This window comes from Heloderma suspectum, chromosome 3, assembly GCF_057233095.1.
Source record: "Heloderma suspectum isolate Gila_16-S chromosome 3, 16-S_ref, whole genome shotgun sequence".
In the NCBI taxonomy this organism is placed as follows: domain Eukaryota; kingdom Metazoa; phylum Chordata; class Lepidosauria; order Squamata; family Helodermatidae; genus Heloderma; species Heloderma suspectum.
The window spans coordinates 2,725,815-2,743,835 of record NC_139460.1 but is presented as its reverse complement, the minus strand read 5'-3'; positions in this window follow the sequence as shown (position 1 = coordinate 2,743,835).

Below are 18,021 nucleotides of genomic sequence, written 5' to 3'. Positions count from 1 at the left end.
CCACAATATAACAATTTTGTTGTTGTTGTTCAGTCGTGTCCGACTCTTCGTGACCCCATGGCCCATAGCACGCCAGGCCTTCCTGTCCTCCGTTCTCTCCCAGAGTGTGCTCAAGTTCATATTCATTGCATCAGTGATGCTATCTAGCCATCTCATCCTCTGCCGTCCCCTTCTCCTTTTGCCTTCAGTCTTTCCCTGCATCAGGGTCTTTTCCAACCAGAATAAAACCAGCATAAAAACCTAGCAGCAATGCAAAGATTTAAAATACAGATTTAAAACAGCAAAGCTAAAAATCTAGAAAGCTAAAATGCCTGGGAAAATAAAAAGGTCTTCATCTGGCACCGGAAGGAATACAATGTAGGTGCCGGGCGAACCACAGCACTGTGGGGTGCCACAGCAGAAAAAGCCCTGTTCCTAGTAGCCACCCGCCTCACTTCCTTTGGCAGGGGCTCATGGAGAAGGGCTGCTGAGGATGATCTTAAGGTCCGGGCAGGCACAGATGGGAGGCGGCGATCCTTCAGATTTGCAGCTGTTTTTAGGTCAAAGTCAGTGCTTTACAGCCGCAAATGGTGTACAATACACCATTTACGGCTGTAACGTTCCTGCAATAAGGTAATGGCAGCTGTCATTAGCATATCACTCTCTACGATGCCGGAGAGCCGCCCCACAGGAATTCTTCCAGACCAGGAGGTAAGTGTAGCCGCTCCTCTGCGGACTCCGGAGGTCAGATTCTTTGGAATCTGGCCTCATTTGAGTCCACAGTGGAATTCTCCAGCCCCCCTAGTCCCCAGGCAAGAAATCTGCAGTGTTTCAGAGGGATAGGAGTACAGGCTAGTGAGTTATGACGATTGAAAACCAGCTTAGGGATTTTTTCATCGCAGAACATGGTGGCATTGGACAAATGGCCATCTCACAGTCCCATCCTTGCCCTCCCCCAAAGCACAGTGATTGGAGCCTCTGATAAAACATGGCTTAGGATTAGAAGGTGGACCTGTCAGTCACTCAACCACACTCCCTCCCTCCCTAGAAAAACAAAAGCAAAGACGCTGTTTGGACAGTAAAATCTGAGCACGGATCTGAAATGAAGCCTTATTCTGGACCAGCTTCAGTTCTGTTGGCTTTAGAGCCAGGCCTGATTTGCCTCGGGAGCCAAGAGAACCAGGCTGAAGCTGGCCACTTCAGCTCGGGTTTTAGATTTTGTCTGAATCCGATGTTCATCTCAGTTCCTAGTGATATGCTCCTCAAAAACCTCCCCCGCCCCCCATCTCTTGTTGTCCGCTTGCATTCTTTTGTGCAAGCTTGTATTCCTTTTTGGTCACCTCTTTTGGTGTTGCGGTGACCATTTGCTGTAAGAAATGGTGGTGAATCTGGGAGCCAAGCTGGACTGTTAGAAGAACAAAGTGACCCCTCTGGGACCACATCTGTTCATATGTGGCAAAGGGAACAATTGATGATTGTACTCCTTGAAGTCTCTGATCTGCATGTCAGTGCTGATTAACCTTGAACTGAAGAGGTTCCACCTTTCTTCCCACTTAATTGCACATGTGAAGTCTTTGGCCACATTTTCGTTTCCAAATGGCTTCAGAATTGAGATGGAGGGAACCAGTCCTGTTCTTTGATCTTTACTGTCTGTCTGCTCTCTGTGAGTTGTGCCAGTCAGAAGAGACCATTGTGGACAAGACAGACCATTGTGGCCTAGTGCAAGGCAGGGCTCGGCAACTTGGCACTCAGGGACACCTTTCTTAGTGCCCGGCCCACTTGTTAAAAAAATGAATGCATGTTCTTACCAGTAGCTGGAATTGCTGTGAAATAGGTTTCTATTGGTGCTGAAATCTATGGGTTCAAAGGAGTTGTTTAGTGTATTGGGGCTCAGACCTCACCCCTGCCTTGTACTCAGTCTTTGGGGCAAGTTACTTCTCCTTTGCCATGCCTCCCATGGCAGCCATTTTGTGGTGACGCTCAGGACCGTTTCTCAAATTGTCAAATGTGCCCATGGCCCAAAAAGGTTGCCTACCCCAGGTATAAAGCAGCCTCATATGCTCATATCTCTAAGACCAAGGGAACGTATACTTGTGCTCCCTTCCTTTGGCATGCATGGGAACCCATGCATGCCAAAACAGTGTGTGCTCGTTGCAGTGCTCACAGGCATCTCTATTAGTGCATATCCACATTACATTATCTTTGAAACAATTTTCTGCCTTGAGAAACAGCAATTGCAAGGTGGAACCTGACAACAAATGGAGACGGTCAATGCAACAGCAAAAGCCCCTCGGCCTGTTTGGACGGGTGGCTGCCTGACATGTTTTTGGGTATGCTGGGAGTTCCCTGGAAGTTCCACCCCACTCCCACCTCACCTCTGTCTTAGTGAGGGTTGAGAAAGGTTTGGGAGAGGAAGATTTAGGTTTCCTTGGGTTACAAACTGAGTTGCAGGAGTGCTGGGCAGGGCCGCCCACCCATGAAGCAGCGTGAGGCATCTGCATCAAGCAGGAGAACTGGAAGAGCTGGAATTGCTCCTCCTGACCCCACCCCAGCCAGGGAGGCCCACTGCTGCCACCTCCAGCTGTGCTCTAGGGAGCCCCAGTAGCTGCTCTCCCACCATGGCATTTGCTGCAGCAAGAGAGAGGCCAGCAGGGCTCTCTGGAACAGCCACTCACCCTCAGTTTCCCCTTTGACAGCCCCGTCGTTTGAAGACGTGGCTGCAGGGCTCTCGTGAGACCAAGGCGAGCTCCCGCAAGACCCAGGAGGCCATTTCTTCCTGCTGTGCGGCTCTCTCTAGTACTGGGGCAGCAGAAAAGGCAAAGGGGCATGGGACGGGGACTGGAGGTGCAACTGGTGTCAGGAGGAGGGAAGGTGCACGAGGTGGCGTGAGGTGTCAGCAGCAGCGCACGTTCTGCTTCAGGTGACGAGAGAACTTGCACAGGGGCTGGTGCTGGGGGGGATCCTGGAGCCCTTGTTTTGGGATTGAGTTGCACAGGCGGTCCGTGTGCTTGGTTCTTCTTCACCCCCATGATCTCCGCTCGCCCAGAGCATCCGTAGTCGTACTCCTCATTTCAAACGCACTAGAAGTCCCCAATGTTCTTTCAAGGAACATTATCCCTCAAGAGCTATCTTGAACTTCTCCATTTCAGAGAGGGGCCACCGTGACACTATTGGTTCCACTGGAGGACTCCTTTTGCTTTTGCTTTCCAGATTGTGCCTGAGTCACCGAGAACCTGCTGAATCACTGACAAAGAACATGACAGAAGGAACATGACCCATCCAGATGTTTTAATCAATTATCTTAACAACCACAGCATAAATTTGGGCAGGGGAAAACCCTGCCCAGTCGCAAAATGTCAGAAATGTGTCGCTGGGCACTTTCATGATGACTTGCGCAGATTTGCTACAATGTTAGTTATGTACATCTTTTGATACCGAATGGAATTATTTTTTTTAAGAATCTCTCACATGCTCTCCCAACGCTGTTCGGAGTTCTGGGGCTATTTTTAAGCTGGGGAGCTCCAGCCTCATGCCGTAAGCTCACGGCAGAGCTGAGACTTGAACCCAGCGGGCTCGGCACAACTACTGGAACTCCAATGGACACCAGATGTTAAGGGGAGGACCACAGCTCAGTGGCTGCACAGCTGCCTTGCAATGTCTAACATTCAGTCCCTGGCCACTCCAGGCAGGGCTGGATTGGACCCCCACGTGAAACCACCCTGATGGGCACAAGAGCATGGTCTGAAGGCACCTGAGGCAGCCACCTTGCTGAAGCTAAGCAGGTCTGGGGCTGGTCAGGGCTTGGAGGGGCGGCCACCTGACCCTAGCGCTGACGATGCTGGGTTCCTGCCATAAACATTAGGCACAATCACTGGGCACAATCCAGCATGATATTCTTCTCCACAAGCTCTGTTGAAATAACTGGAAGATGTGCAGGAGCTACTGGATTGTGCCCACCACAGCCTCAATTAGGTGTCTCCTGATGCTTTGGGATAAGTACAGACCCACGTGGTTTATTTCAGGGATCAGAGTAGCCTGTCACCTCTACAGTTCACACCAGCTGGGGGCTGCCTTCCTGACCGTCCCAGATTTTAGGTTCTACAGCAGACTCTTTCTCTGCCTACATTCACGCATGGCAGGCTGGTGGATGAGGTGGGGGGGGGGCCTTTGGCCCATGGAGAAAGGAGCCTGTTTTTTGCAGGAGATATCCATGCATCTGATTGGGTGGCATATGTATACATGACCTCACTTCCAGCACACACTCACACATTCATCACGTTTGCACGTGATGAAATTCCCATGAAATTCCATGGGCAGCCCAGCTCAAGCAGAAACCTGTCTAAATTTAGGCTTCAGGAGGCTTTTTGCAGGTTGGAAATGATGTCCCAGCCCCAATCCAGCTCTACACATGTGCAATTAAAGGCCTCCAATACAATTGCACATCTCTGTTGGCCTCAGACGCATCCCACTGCTGATTCTATAGTTGTCTCATTTGCTGCTTCTTAATGCTTTATTTGATTGTAATTGTGATTTTTAATTTGTTTTTAGTTTTTGTCACCCAGAGAACTGCTATTATTGGGCAATGGATAAACTGGGTTTTTGAATGACTTACTGAGTGAGTGAGTGAGTGAGTGAGTGGATATACCCACCTCACGTGGTGCAGGCAGCAAAGTCTTGCAGGATGGGCACCTGCCACCACGGTGCCCGGGTCTGGGAAAGGAAACCGAGACAGGACTGGAACAGTAACATGGCAGAAAGAGCAAAAGAAAAGGTCATTTGAGGTTCTGCCCTTGACCACTGGGAGAGGGCAGGCAGCTGACAAGCCTTTTCTCTGGGATTGGCTGGTCACACACATAGCTCTTTCGGAGAATCCAGCTGCTGTGACTTCCAGGCTGCTGCATCCCAGAATTCCCACCCTGGAGCATTTTCACACCAGCAGCCAGTTTTCACTGGAACTGACACCATTTATTCACGCAGAGCGACTATTCCCAACCATCCGGGAGATGTGGCTGCCAAAGCGTCGCAGGCGGGTGTTTCCCGTTATAACCTCCTGGCTTTGTTTCGGGTTGCCTTGTTTTAGAGGGTTTGTGCTGAAAAATCATGAAGACCACAAAAGAACAGACAAAGGTACCATGTGGTCCAGCGAGGTGTTTCCACAGGGGTCAGGGAAATGCTTTGAGGGAGTCCACAAGCCGGACATGGGGGCCAAGGCCCTCCCCAGCGGCTCGCCCCTCCACACAAAGTATTTTCTGTGCTACGCCACCCCTGCATGTGGCAATGGCACAGAGGCCTCGCCACGAAAGAGCCCTTGACCCATCAGACCTGTTCTCTTCCTCCGTTACGTTGTCGACTTCCCTTTTGAACCGGTGGCCCTTGTCCCCACATCTTGCGGCCACAGTTCCTGTAAGCTAAGCCTGCATGGGGGAAGAAGCCTGTTCTTTGCTGTCTCCTGAATCAACTGCCCATCCATGTTGCTGGCTGAGCAGTATGACAGGAGAGCCAGGGCCTGCAGGAGAGGCCACCACCACCACCGGGGAAGAGGCGGGCCTGCTGCTGCTGGGCCTGCTGCTGCTGCCGCCGCCGCTGCCGCCACCACCACCACCGCCACCAGGCCTTCCCTGTGGACTCCTGCCTGGCATTTTTAAGGGGATTTTAATTGTTTTGTTTGTTTTATTTTGTTGGGGGGATTTTGTTGTGTTTTTAGGGGTGGGTAGCCTGCCTGATAGGCGGGAGCGAGGGGGCATGTGTCCACCTGATGGAGGCAGTGGGGGGAGTGTTGGGGGCCAGAACATACCAAGGCTGGGCGGCAGGCGCTGGCGGAGCGCTAGGGGCAGGCCATGCCAGGTAAGGGGAACAAGGGAGAGATGTGTAGTATCTGTCCCCTGCTCCGGGTCTGTCCAGAGCCAAAGGATGGCTGGGGGAGGCGTGACCCCATCTTCTGGCCTTCGTTTGCTGCTTTGCAATGCCAGGTCTGTTACCCAGAAAACCTCCCTCATCCATGACATGATCCTGGATGAGGGTGCAGACCCGGCATGTATTACGGAGACCTGGCTGGCCGAGGCTGCTGCTCCAACCCTTGCAGCCATGTGTCCAGCCGGAGTTTCGTATGCACAGCAGCCGAGGGCTGGGGATCGGGGAGGGGGAGTGGCTGTTATCCAGCGAGAGTCCTTGGTCTTCACCAGACCCCCTCCCCGGGAGACCAAGGTTGCTGAGTGCATGTACTGGAGGTTGGGCCCGAAGGGCAGTCTGGGGATTCTGCTCGTGTACCGTCCACCCCGCTGCACGACTGACTCCCTGGCTGAGGTGCTTGAGGTGGTCTCTGATGTGCGTGTACAGTCCCCTAACTTACTGGTGTTGGGGGACTTCAACGTACATTCGGAGGCCATCCTCACAGGAGCACCTCGGGACTTCATGGAGACCATGGCCTCCTGGGAGCTGCACCATATTCTAACTGGGCCCACCCATGTAGCCGGTCATGCACTAGACCTTGTGTTTGTTTCTGGAGAAGCGGGGAGTGATCTGGAAGTCAGGGGGTATATCCACCACCCCCTTGTCATGGTCAGATCACTATCTGGTGATGTTGGACTTCTCGGTTCCACAACCCCTCCGCAGGGGTGGAGGACCCATTAAAATGGTCCGCCCCAGGCGTCTTATGGATCCAAATGGATTCCTGAACGCGCTTGGGGATTCTCTGGGGCATGCCAACGGCCACTCGGTCGAGACCCTGGTGGGTGGCTGGAATGCCGCAATCACTGGGGCATTAGATCGGGTGGCTCTGAAACGCCCTCTCCCCCTGAACAGGGCTCGGACTGCACCATGGTTCAATCCGCGGTTACGAGCTCTGAAACAGGAGGTGAGACGGCTAGAGCGCCGGTGGCGGAGGTCTCGCTCCAAAGACGATCAGACACGGGCTAGAGCTGTATCTTCAGCCTATCACGTGGCAGTGAAGGCAGCAAAAAAGGAATATTATGCTGCCTCCATCGCGTTTATGCTGCCTCCATCGCGTTTATGCTGCCTCCATCGCGTTTATGCTGCCTCCATCGCGTCTGCAGAGTGCTGTCCCAGGAGGCTGTTCCAAGTGATCCGGAGCCTGGTCGGTCCTGTGGCTCCGGAACCACTGGAGCATTCTAAGGCCTCCTGTGAGGCCTTGGCAAGGCACTTTGCAGATAAAATTGATCAGATTAGGTGTGTTACTCTGCACGCTGTGGATACAGTTAGTGAGCAAGAGGCGGCCTGTGGCAAACCGGTTTTGTGGGTTCGGTTCCAGCTTCTTTCTCCTGATGAAGTGGACAAGGTGCTTTCATCGGTACAGCCGACCACCTGCTTACTTGATCCTTGCCCATCTTGGCTCATTATGAGCTGCAGAGAGAGACTGGGTGAGGGGATCAGGGCGGTGGTGAACGCCTCCCTTGAGGAGGGAGTGATGCCATCAGCCCTCAAGGAGGCAGTGATAAGACCGCTCTTAAAGAAGCCCTCCTCGGATCCCCAAGTTCTGAACAACTTTCGCCCAGTCTCAAATCTGCCATTTTGGGGCAAGGTGATTGAGCGGGTGGTGGCGGTGCAGTTGAAGGCACACTTGGAAGAAACTGATTATCTAGACCCATTTCAGTCAGGCTTCAGGCCTGGGCATGGGACAGAAACGGCCTTGGTCGCCTTGGTGGATGATATGAGGAGGGCTCTGGATAGGGGTGAATGCTCCTTCCTTGTTCTCCTCGACCTCTCAGCGGCTTTCGATACCGTTGACCACGGTATCCTCCTGGACCGCCTGGAGGGGTTGGGCATTGGGGACACCGTATTGCGGTGGTTCCGGTCCTTCCTCTCCGGCAGGTACCAGAGGGTAGCACTGGGAGAGGAGGTTTCGGACCCGTGGCCACTTACTTGTGGGGTGCCACAGGGTTCCATCCTCTCCCCGATGCTATTTAACATCTATGTGAAGCCTCTGGGGCTATCATCAGGAGGTTTGGGGTGCAGTGTCATCAATATGCGGATGACACGCAGCTCTACCTCTCGTTTAAATCTTCACCAAGGTTGGCCGTAGAATCCCTGTCCAAATGTCTGGAGACGGTGAGTGGCTGGATGGGGAGGAATAGGCTGAAGCTGAACCCTGACAAGACCGAGGTACTTTTGGTGGGAGACAAGAGGGGGCTGGGGGATGTTGACCTGGTGTTGAATGGGGTACGGCTACCCTTGAAAGACCAGGTCCGCAGCCTGGGGGTCATTTTGGACTCCCAGCTGTCCATGGAGGCTCAGGTGTCAGCTGTGAGCCGGACAGCACTGTATCAACTCCATCTGATAGGCGGCTGCGCCCCTTCCTTCCCGACCATCTGCTCCCATCGGTAGTACATGCCCTGGTCTCCTCTCGTTTAGACTACTGTAATGCGCTCTACGTGGGGTTACTCTTGAAGACAGTTCAGAAGCTGCAGCTGGTACAGAACACGGCGGCTCGCCTGATTAAAGGCAGCTGCCAGCGAGATCACATCACTCCAGTGCTGAAGGAGTTGCACTGGTTAGCAGTTGTTTTCCGGGCCAAATTCAAGGTGTTGGTTTTGACCTTTAAAACCCTATATGGTTCCGGCCCAGCCTATCTTAAGGAGCACCTCCAGCAGCACCAGACAGGCCGCTTAACAAGATCAGCTAGACTGGTGGGGACGAGGGAGAGGGCCTTTTCTGTGGTGGCCCCCACTCTGTGGAACTCCCTCCCTAGGGAACTCCGTCATGCCCCCTCTTTAATGAGCTTCCGTCGTGCATTAAAAACGCTGTTGTTCAGGCAGGCGTTTGGGGTGGGTTAGGGTATTTTAGAAAATGTTTTTATTGTAGAATTTTATTGTTTTAAACTGTTTTTATTGTGTGTTATACATCGCCCAGAGTGGCTGGGTGACCAGCCAGATGGGCGATTAATAAATTTAATAATAAAATAAAATAAAACAGGAAAGGTCTCCTCGGTCCATGTTAACAGGGACTGGCCAATATGATCACGTTACACCAGGGCTTTACAATCTGCACTGGCTGCCAGTCCACTTCTGAGCCCAATTCAAAGTGCTGATATTAGCCCACAAAGCCCTAAATGACCCAGGGCCAGGCTACCGTATGAAGGATTGTCCTTTTCCATATGTATACTGTTCTGTATTTCCACCAAATGGTGCTCAAGGCAGCTAACACTATAAAAACAATAAAAGAGAATAAAAGCATAAAAACAAGGCAGTTAAAACCAATCACAGCATATTGGCAAGCCAGTTTATAGGTCAACAGCCTTTTTGAAATAAACAAACAAAGCTGCCTGCCAGCGGAAGGTCCTCGAGATGGGGCTGGCCAAGGCTGCCCTGCTGAGGAGCGCCGAGGCCTGAGGCCACAACAGGACGCACCTCCCTCGGCTTCCAAATGTGCTTCAGACGTTGGCGGGACAGACAGTGGGGCCTGCCCTGAGGATCCTGGAGCCCACGTAGGCCCCTTCGGGAGAGTGCGGTCTTTCAGACAACCTGGTCCTAAGTCATGTAGGGCTTTAGTGGGGAGAAGCAGCACTTTGAATTGCGTCCAGAAACAGACTGACAGAGCTGGTGAGAAGATCAGAATGGACAGCTTTCATCAAACAGAATAGTGACAATTGTCCTGCCCCTTCAACTGTTAATATTAATTTTATATATATTTTATATAAACTTGATATCAAATTCATATAAACTTGATATTAAATTAGTATACCTTTACATTATAATGTATACTTACAAGTTGGGTCAGGCATTTTGTGTGTATTTAGGGCTGATTTGTGATGCCTGCTCATGACTGGTCGCCTTTCCCCGCACCCTTGGATCTTACCAAGGAGTGTTTTGGAAGGCCGGGGCATGCCACCCCCAGCGCTGATGATATATGAGTCTGGGCCGCTTTGGCAGCCTGCATGCTGGACCCTCGGCCTCGAGCCTCCCCTCATAGCCGTGCCTAGCCATGCAATCCTGCGGAGACAACATCCCTGCAGGGCCCCTGCCTCTTGCTGGCACCAGTGGGGCTCCTTTGAGACAGTATGAGATGATTCCATTAGCAGTTCTGATGCAGAGGATGGTCCTACCATCGAAAGCCATCCTTACAACCTCAGATGGAAGCCAAACATCCTCCCAGCAAAAAGAGATGTGTATGGAACACTGAGGTCTGAGGATGTTAAAGTGTGTGTGTGTGTGTGTGTATGGGTGTGTGAGGGGCATGGCTGAGAGGTCGAATTCATCACTTTGAAGCCTCTACACAATGTCAAGCTACTTGACTTTATTTTCCAGGAACAAAGAACATGCCCAGATACCTTGAAGAAAGATACTGCATGTGGGAAATGTGTCTGTCCTGAGACCCTAAAGGGAGAAGGGCCACAGTGCAGGTGATTAAACACCTGGGATTAGAGATAAAAGAAGAGGATCATGTCCCGCACAGAAAAATTTGCTGGGCTATGCATTCTGCTGCCAGGCCCACCATGTTCGCTGTTCTAGAATATCTGCATAAAGAACATGGGTTGGGAATGGCGAGGATGTGCATTGAAATGCCCTGGCCAGAGCTCCCATGACCGTCCCTCCTGAGACAAGTATTTCACAAACGCTTTTTAAAAGATCTCTGTAACACGTTGTGCTCGGGAGTCTGCACTCCATCTCATTTGCATGTTCGCTGGCAGTCTGCAGTGCCTAAGTCTGAAAAGGAGTAATATGGTAGAAGCTGTGAAATGCAGAAGAAATGCTGTTGATGCTGATGAGACAGAATCAGGTGACTCTTCTTAGACCATGCGATTCGCAGAAGTAGACTGGTTTTGCCAGGAACGTTACCAAGCATCGCCACTGAGGACAAAATTGCTCGTCTCCACAGCGAACAGCATGCTGTTGTTAATGCAGTACCAGTCGAGGTGTCTGATGCCACCATCTGCCCAATTTTGTGGGCTCAATTCCAGTTGTTGTGGTCTGATGATGTGGACAAAGTGCTTGCAGCAATGCGACCAACCACATGCCCTCTCGATGCCTGCCCCTCCTGGCTAATAAAAGCTAGGTGAGGGGGTATGACTGGGTGGGTCCAGGGAGTGATAAATGCTTCCCTATGGAAAGGGGTGGTCCCTGCTGTCCTTAAGGAAGCAGTAGTGTGGCCACTCCTGAAGAAACCCACTCTGGACCCAACAGTATTAGACAACTACCGCCCAGTCACAAATACCCCTTTTTTAGGGAAGGTACTTTCCTAAAAAACTTCCTCCAGGCACTCTTCGGAGGTACTGATTATCTAGACCCATTCCAGTCTGGGTTTCGATCTGGTTATGGGACTGAATCAGCCTTAGGCACCCTGATGGATGACCTTTGTCGAGAGAGGGACAGGGGGAGTGCAACCCTGTTAATTCTGCTTGATCTCTGATCGGCTTTTGATACCATAGACCATGTATCCTCCTGGATAGACTGCAGGATGGGTATTGGAGGTACTGTGTTACAGTGGTTCTGGTCCTACCTGTGGGGCTGATCTCAGAAAGTAACGTTGGGTGACTATTCCTCGGCCCCTTGACAATTGAACTGTGGGGTCCCGCAGGGTACCACCTTGTCCCCAATGTTGTTTAACATCTATATGAAGCCGCTGGGAGCGGCCATTAGGGGATTTGGAGCCAAGTGCCATCAGTATGCTGATGACACACGGCTCTATCTCCCTGTGACATCTGAATCAGGAGAGGCTGTGCAAGTCCCGGACCAGTGCCTGAACTCAATAATGGGCTGGATGAGGGCCAATAAACTGAGGCTGAATCCTGGGAAGACAGAAGCCCTATGGGTGAGTGGTTTCCGGGTCCATGAGATAGGCTCATTGCCTGTCCTGGATGGGGTTGCACTCCCTCTGAAAGATCAGGTCCATAGTCTGGGGGTCCTCCTAGATCCATCATTGTCGCTGGAAGCCCAAGTGGCCATGGCAGCTCGGAGTGCCTTTTACCAGCTCTTGCTGGTTCAACAGCTACGGCCTCTCCTGGACAGGGATAGCTGACCACAGTGGTACAGGCGATAGTAACCTCACGACTGGATTACTGCAACGCGCTCTGTGTGGGGCTGCCCTTGAAGCTGGTCCGGAAGCTGGAGCTAGTGCAGAGTGCAGCAGCTCAGCTGTTGTCAGGAGCTGTCCCTTCTCAGCATGTATCTCCTCCACTGAGGGAACTGCGCTGGCTGCCTATTTGCTACTGGGCCAGGTTTAAGGTATTAGTTGTAGGGTACGAAGCCCTAAACAGCTTGGGACCAGGATACCTGAGAAAGCGCCGCCTTCCTTACCAACTTGCCCAGTCACTGAAGTCATCAGAGGGCAGGTCCCTGGTGGTTCCACATGGACCCGTGGCCCGGTTGGAGTCCGCCAGGAAAAGAGCCTTTAGTGTGGTGGGGTGAGAAAACGTTAAAATAATTTCAAAAAGTGTAATCTTTTCAAGCTGTGTAGCAAGCTTCAATTTTTCATTTATCTTGCATTCTTTTCCCCTTGTATGGTTTGTATTAATGGTTTGTTTAACCTCTCCCCTCATATAAAGTGCTTTGAGGATACTTGTGTAGTCCAACTGTCATAACTTTCTCCAGTTAAAAAACAACAACAACCTTCTTTAACTTGCACAGCTCCCAGCCCAGGACCCCATGCATCATGGTCCTATGAAGGGTCTAGAGATCTTTATTGGAGGGTTCTCAACACCCTCACAAAGCCCACTTGTATTCACTGATTTGTGGAGGTGCAGGATAGAAATGTTTTGCATAAAATGAATTCCAAGACATCTTTATCATGGGCCATGGGCAGTTGAATGAACCAGTTTAAATTAATATATTAATAATAATTCTTATTTACATTTTTAAACAGCTTTTTTTCTATTGCATTCAGGGTGGCATACACAGTCCCCCCCCCATTTTATTCTTACAAGCCTGTGAGGTAGGTTAAGCAGGGGAGACAGTAACTGACCCAAGAAGGTCGCCCAGTAAGCTTCATGACAGAATGGGGATCTGAACTCCCCAGTTGGTCTCCCCAGCTGTAGCCTGACACTGTGTCACCGCTACAGCACACTGGCGGTCCCAACGGGTCAGGGCCCCCTCAGAGAACGCACCTGGTTCCACTCCACAGAACAGAGTCAGGGAAAGGGATGTCACCAACTCTTGGCCATTGAAGGGGGATAACACGGAATAAAACTAAAAGTGGTTATAGCCTATAAGCATTTACAGGAAGGAAGATATAATTCAGTCAACACATTTCAGTATAACTGGACTTTATTCAGTTTTGGAAGAGGTAAAGGCCTGCTGGCTTAGCACCCATAGATGCTTTGACAAAGTGATGTAACAAATACAAATGTAGCCTCCTCACTGTATTCTTAGGGTTTTATATTTGTTGGAATGTTGTGACTCAATAGATGACTGGATGGGTTGTTTTTATGACTTATATGACAACAAAATGTTTTAGGAAGAGGGATTTCATTTAGTCACTGACTCATCCACAAAGCTCAAGGCATAGTGTTGGGGCTATCTAACTTCCTTACAATTACTCTGCAACTAGTGATACATCTCCTTCTTCCTATTTCCCTAAAATATGATGAAGCTGAATGAGTATTTGTAAAACCACAGAAAGGTCAACAAGAGCCATGGCCTAAAAAAAAAAAAAAAACCGCAGCTTTAGGCCGCCCACCCTGTCTAAGAATGCCGCCCAACTGTGGGACATGCCTGCTTGTTCTCATGATACATAGAATGAAGGGCAAAAGCCTTGGACTGCTGATCTTGCATCCTTTGGCCCTCAAACAGGGAAATGTCACCTTCTTGGTCAGCAATGGCTGTGATTTTGCGGGGGATACAAGTAATTCCCATTAAACACCAGAAAGGTCATCAAAATGCTTGTGTCCTTGTCCCATAGGAGTATGTGCTGCGATGATGAGGAAAGGCATTGCTTCATGCTGGCCCAGTTCGCAAGCAACCATCAGCAAGACTTTCTTTAAACCCTGGGCTGTCACCACCACGCTGGTACACACACTGCCCGATCGCTCCTGCTGAGAGCAGGAGCAGCTAAAGAACCCAGGGATGCTCCGTCCCTCGGTTGCTTAGCGTTGCATCAGAACCTAGACTTCTGGCTTGTCTCTCCCACAAGAAGCCAGGGAAAGAACCCATGATTTCTTCTATGGTGGTTTCTATGGCTTGTAGGGGAAGACACAAACTAGACTTCCAGGTTCGGGGAAGACACAAACTAGACTTCCAGGTTCGGATGCAACACTAAACAACCCAAGGATGGAGTGTTGCAAACCGAGTCATTCTTGAGGAGGCAAAAAACTTATCTATATTACAAGCAGGGCCTTTGTAGTGGCAGCATTTTCCTTGTGGGACATCCCTCCCAGTTCGGCCCCACTTTGACGCTGTTCAGTGAAAATATTAGATGCATGTGACATAAAGTCAGATTGTTACTCCATCTAGCCACCTACTGACTACTATGACTGGCAGTGATTCTCCTAGAGCTCAGGAAGAGAGAGGAGCCTTTTGCCAGCCTTGCTGGGAATTCTTACTGTTCAAGTTTTCTGCTTTATGAAAGTGGCGTTCCCCCCATCACAAGCTACCTTGAGCCAAGTCAACAAACAAAGTTCATGTCCAGCGACCTCACTTGGCCTCCACACACTAACCCATGACCCTGGGGGGAAAGGCTTTAATTTTTCAAAGTTTATAACCCGCCTCTGGAGTTAACAATTACAAATTAAAATATGATAAAAAAAAAAAATCTCAAGAGGACAATGTACAAAATCAGTTTACAATCCAGGGCACGGGCAGCTCAATCAACAGCAGTGATATTTAGCTCAAATTCTGCTCCAGAAGAATCAGTGGTCACCACGACTGGAGAGTCGTGTCCTTCCACAGTCTCTTTTCCCTTTTTGTGTCTAGCTTTCTGACTGTTCTAGAGTAGCCTGTGCCTGCTCCTCTACTCACTGTCAATGTTTGTTTTCTTGCTTGAGAGCAACATGGCTTACATGTGCAACAAGTGCAAGTTGATCACATTGCTGAAAGAAAAAGTAAGAGGACTGGAGCAGCAACTGTCGACCCTCCAGGAAATAGGAGAACATGAAGAATTCTTGGACAGAATGGTGGAACTACAGCAGCAAAGTGAAGACCAGAAGCTTGAAGAGCAACAGCAAGCTGAGGCAGAAGAGGGAAATGCTGAGGTGAGGAAAAATGCAGTAGACGAAACTCCGTGGAAAAGAGAGTTAGGAGTAAAAGAAACAGAAACCACTCAGCCCCAGTGGAGGCAATGGAATTATGGAACCATTTCCAGGTACTTGAGGATGAGACTGGAGGACAGCCTGCAGAGGAAGAATTACAGGGGACCCCGCAGGAGAGCGAGCAAGAGGCTGAAGGTCAGTCAAGCAGAGGCAATGAAACCAAGGCCTACAACAAGAGAACAGTAGTAGTAGAAGTAGTAGTAGTAGTACATGACGACGACTCCTTGCTGCATGAGATTGAAATCCAAGTATGTCGCGAAGACCCATAGACTCGCCAGGTATGCCATCTCCTGGGAGGATGGATTAGAGACATGACCAAAAGGTTGCCTGCACTCATAAAGCCCACTGACAGGTATCCCTTTCTTCTCATCCATGTGGGAACAAACGATACCGCCAAGCAGAGCTACAAAGAAATCACGCCAGACTTTGAATCTTCGGAAAGGAAACTCCAGAACATTGGGGCCCAGATAGTATTCTCATCCATCCTTCCAGTAGTCAGAAGAGGGATAGAAAGGGAAAGAAAAATACTCCGGGTGAATGACTGGCTATGAAGGTGGCGTCGACAATTGAGATTTGGACTCTGGGACCATGGGCTATACTTCCTAGAACATGGCTGTTGGCAAGAGAGGAGAGGGTTGCACCTCACAAAGGCTGGGAAGAATGTGTTTGGCCACAACATGAAGAACTTCATCAGGAGGGCTTTAAACTGAATCCTACAAGGGAGGGAGATGTAAAGTTGGGGGTAACAATCGATGAAGTCTCATACACCACAATGGAGAGAACAGCTCTAATAGAGCCCAATAATATTCTTCAAAAACACGTAGGAAGAAAGCCAGACTATAAAGCACATGGTCTTCGATGTCTATATACTAAGGCCCAGAGTATGGGAAACAAACAGAATGAACTTGAACTCTTAATACAGGAGGGAAATTATGACTTGATAGGCGTAACTGAAACTTGGTGGGATGACTCTCATGACTGGAATACAGCAATTGAAGGATATAACTTGTTCAAAAAGAACAGGAGGAACAGAAAGGGAGGTGGGATTACACTGTATGTGAAAAATACATATTTCTGCACAGAAATACAGGAGGATGAGCTTGGGAGTCCCATCGAGAGCATCTGGGTTGAAATAAATGGAGCAAAGAATAAAAGGAACCTGGTGGTCGGAGTCTACTACCAGCCACCCAATCACAGAGAAGACGAGGATGAAACTTCTGAAAAGCAAATAGCCAGTGTTTCAAGGAAGCATGATGTAGTAATAATGGGGGACTTACATTTCCCCGATATTTGTTGGGAGACAAATTCTGCAAAACATGGCCCCTCCAGGAAATTCCTGACTTGTGTGGTGGATAACTTCCTCCTACAGAAAGTAGAGGAAGGAACTAGAGGATCGGCTATCCTTGACTTGATCCTAACCAACAGATGACTTAATGGATAAAGTAGCAGTTACAGGAACTTTGGGGGAAAACGACCATGTTGTACTTGAGTTCTTGGTTCTAAGGGAAGCAAAAGCTGAGTGTAGCCAAACGCGTACCCTGGATTTTAGAAGAGCTGATTTTAATAAACTCAGAACGATGAAAAGTAAGGTCCCATGGCAAGCAGCTCTAATGAGAAAAGGAGTCCAAGATGGGTGGGAGCTTTTAAAAAAGGAAATTCCCAAGACCCAATTACAAACAATTCCAACAAGAAGAAAAGGTGGAAGACAACAGAAGAAGTCAATGTGGCTTCACAAAAAGCTTAGGGATGACCTGAAAACAAAAAAGCACACACATAGGAAGTGGAAAGGAAGGCCAAGCAACAAAGGAAGAGTCCAGGCAGGTAGCACAGAATTGCAGGGATGGCATCAGGAAGGCTAAAGCTGAGAACAAGCTGAGGTTAGTGGGAGATGCTAAAAGCAGCAAAAAGGCTTTCTTCTGAGACGTGCATATTGAAAGACAGACGAAAGAAAGGGTGGTTCAACTATTAAATAGGGATGGCAAAATGATAACAGATATCAAAGAAAAGGCAGAAGTGCTCAATTCCTACTTTGGCTCAGTCTTCTCCCGAATGAGGGTCAATGACCCCCTTGGCAAAGGCGAAGTACAGGCTGAAGGGGCAGGATTGCAGCTTGAGATCGACAGGTATCTGGCCAAGGAACACCTAATTACTTTGAATGAGTTCAAATCTCCAGGGCCAGATGAACTGCAGCCTACAGTCATAAAGGAACTGGCAGAAGAACTCTCAGAACCGCTGTCTATTTTCTTTGAGAAATCATGGAAGATGGGGTGATGTGCCAGATGGCTGTTGTCCCTATCTTCAAAAAGGGTAAAAAGGAGGAACCTGGGAACTACAGACCAGTCAGTCGGACATCAGTCCCTGGGAAAATTCTGGAGCAGATGATAAAGCAAACAGTCTGTAAGCACCTTGAAAACAATACAGTGATTATTCGAAGCCAACATGGATTTGTCAAGAATAAATCCTGCCAGACAAATCTGATCTCATTTTTTGATCAAGTAACCTCCCTTGTGGACCGTGGGAATGCTGTAGACATAATATACCTCGACTTTCAAGATGAGGCTGGACAGCCATCTGTCAGGGATGCTCTGACTTGAATTCCTGCATTGAGCAGGGGGTTGGACATGATGGTCTTATAGGCCCCTTCAAACCATACAATTCTATGATTCGGCAAAGCTTTCGACAGAGTGCCCCATGATATCCTGATAAGCAAACTAGCTCAAAGTGGGCTAGATGAAACAACGATCTGGTGGATCCACAGTTGGCTACAGAATCGGACTCAAAGAGTGCTTATCAATGGGATCTTCTCAACCTGGGGAGAGGAAACAAGCGGGGCACCACAGGGCTCAGTC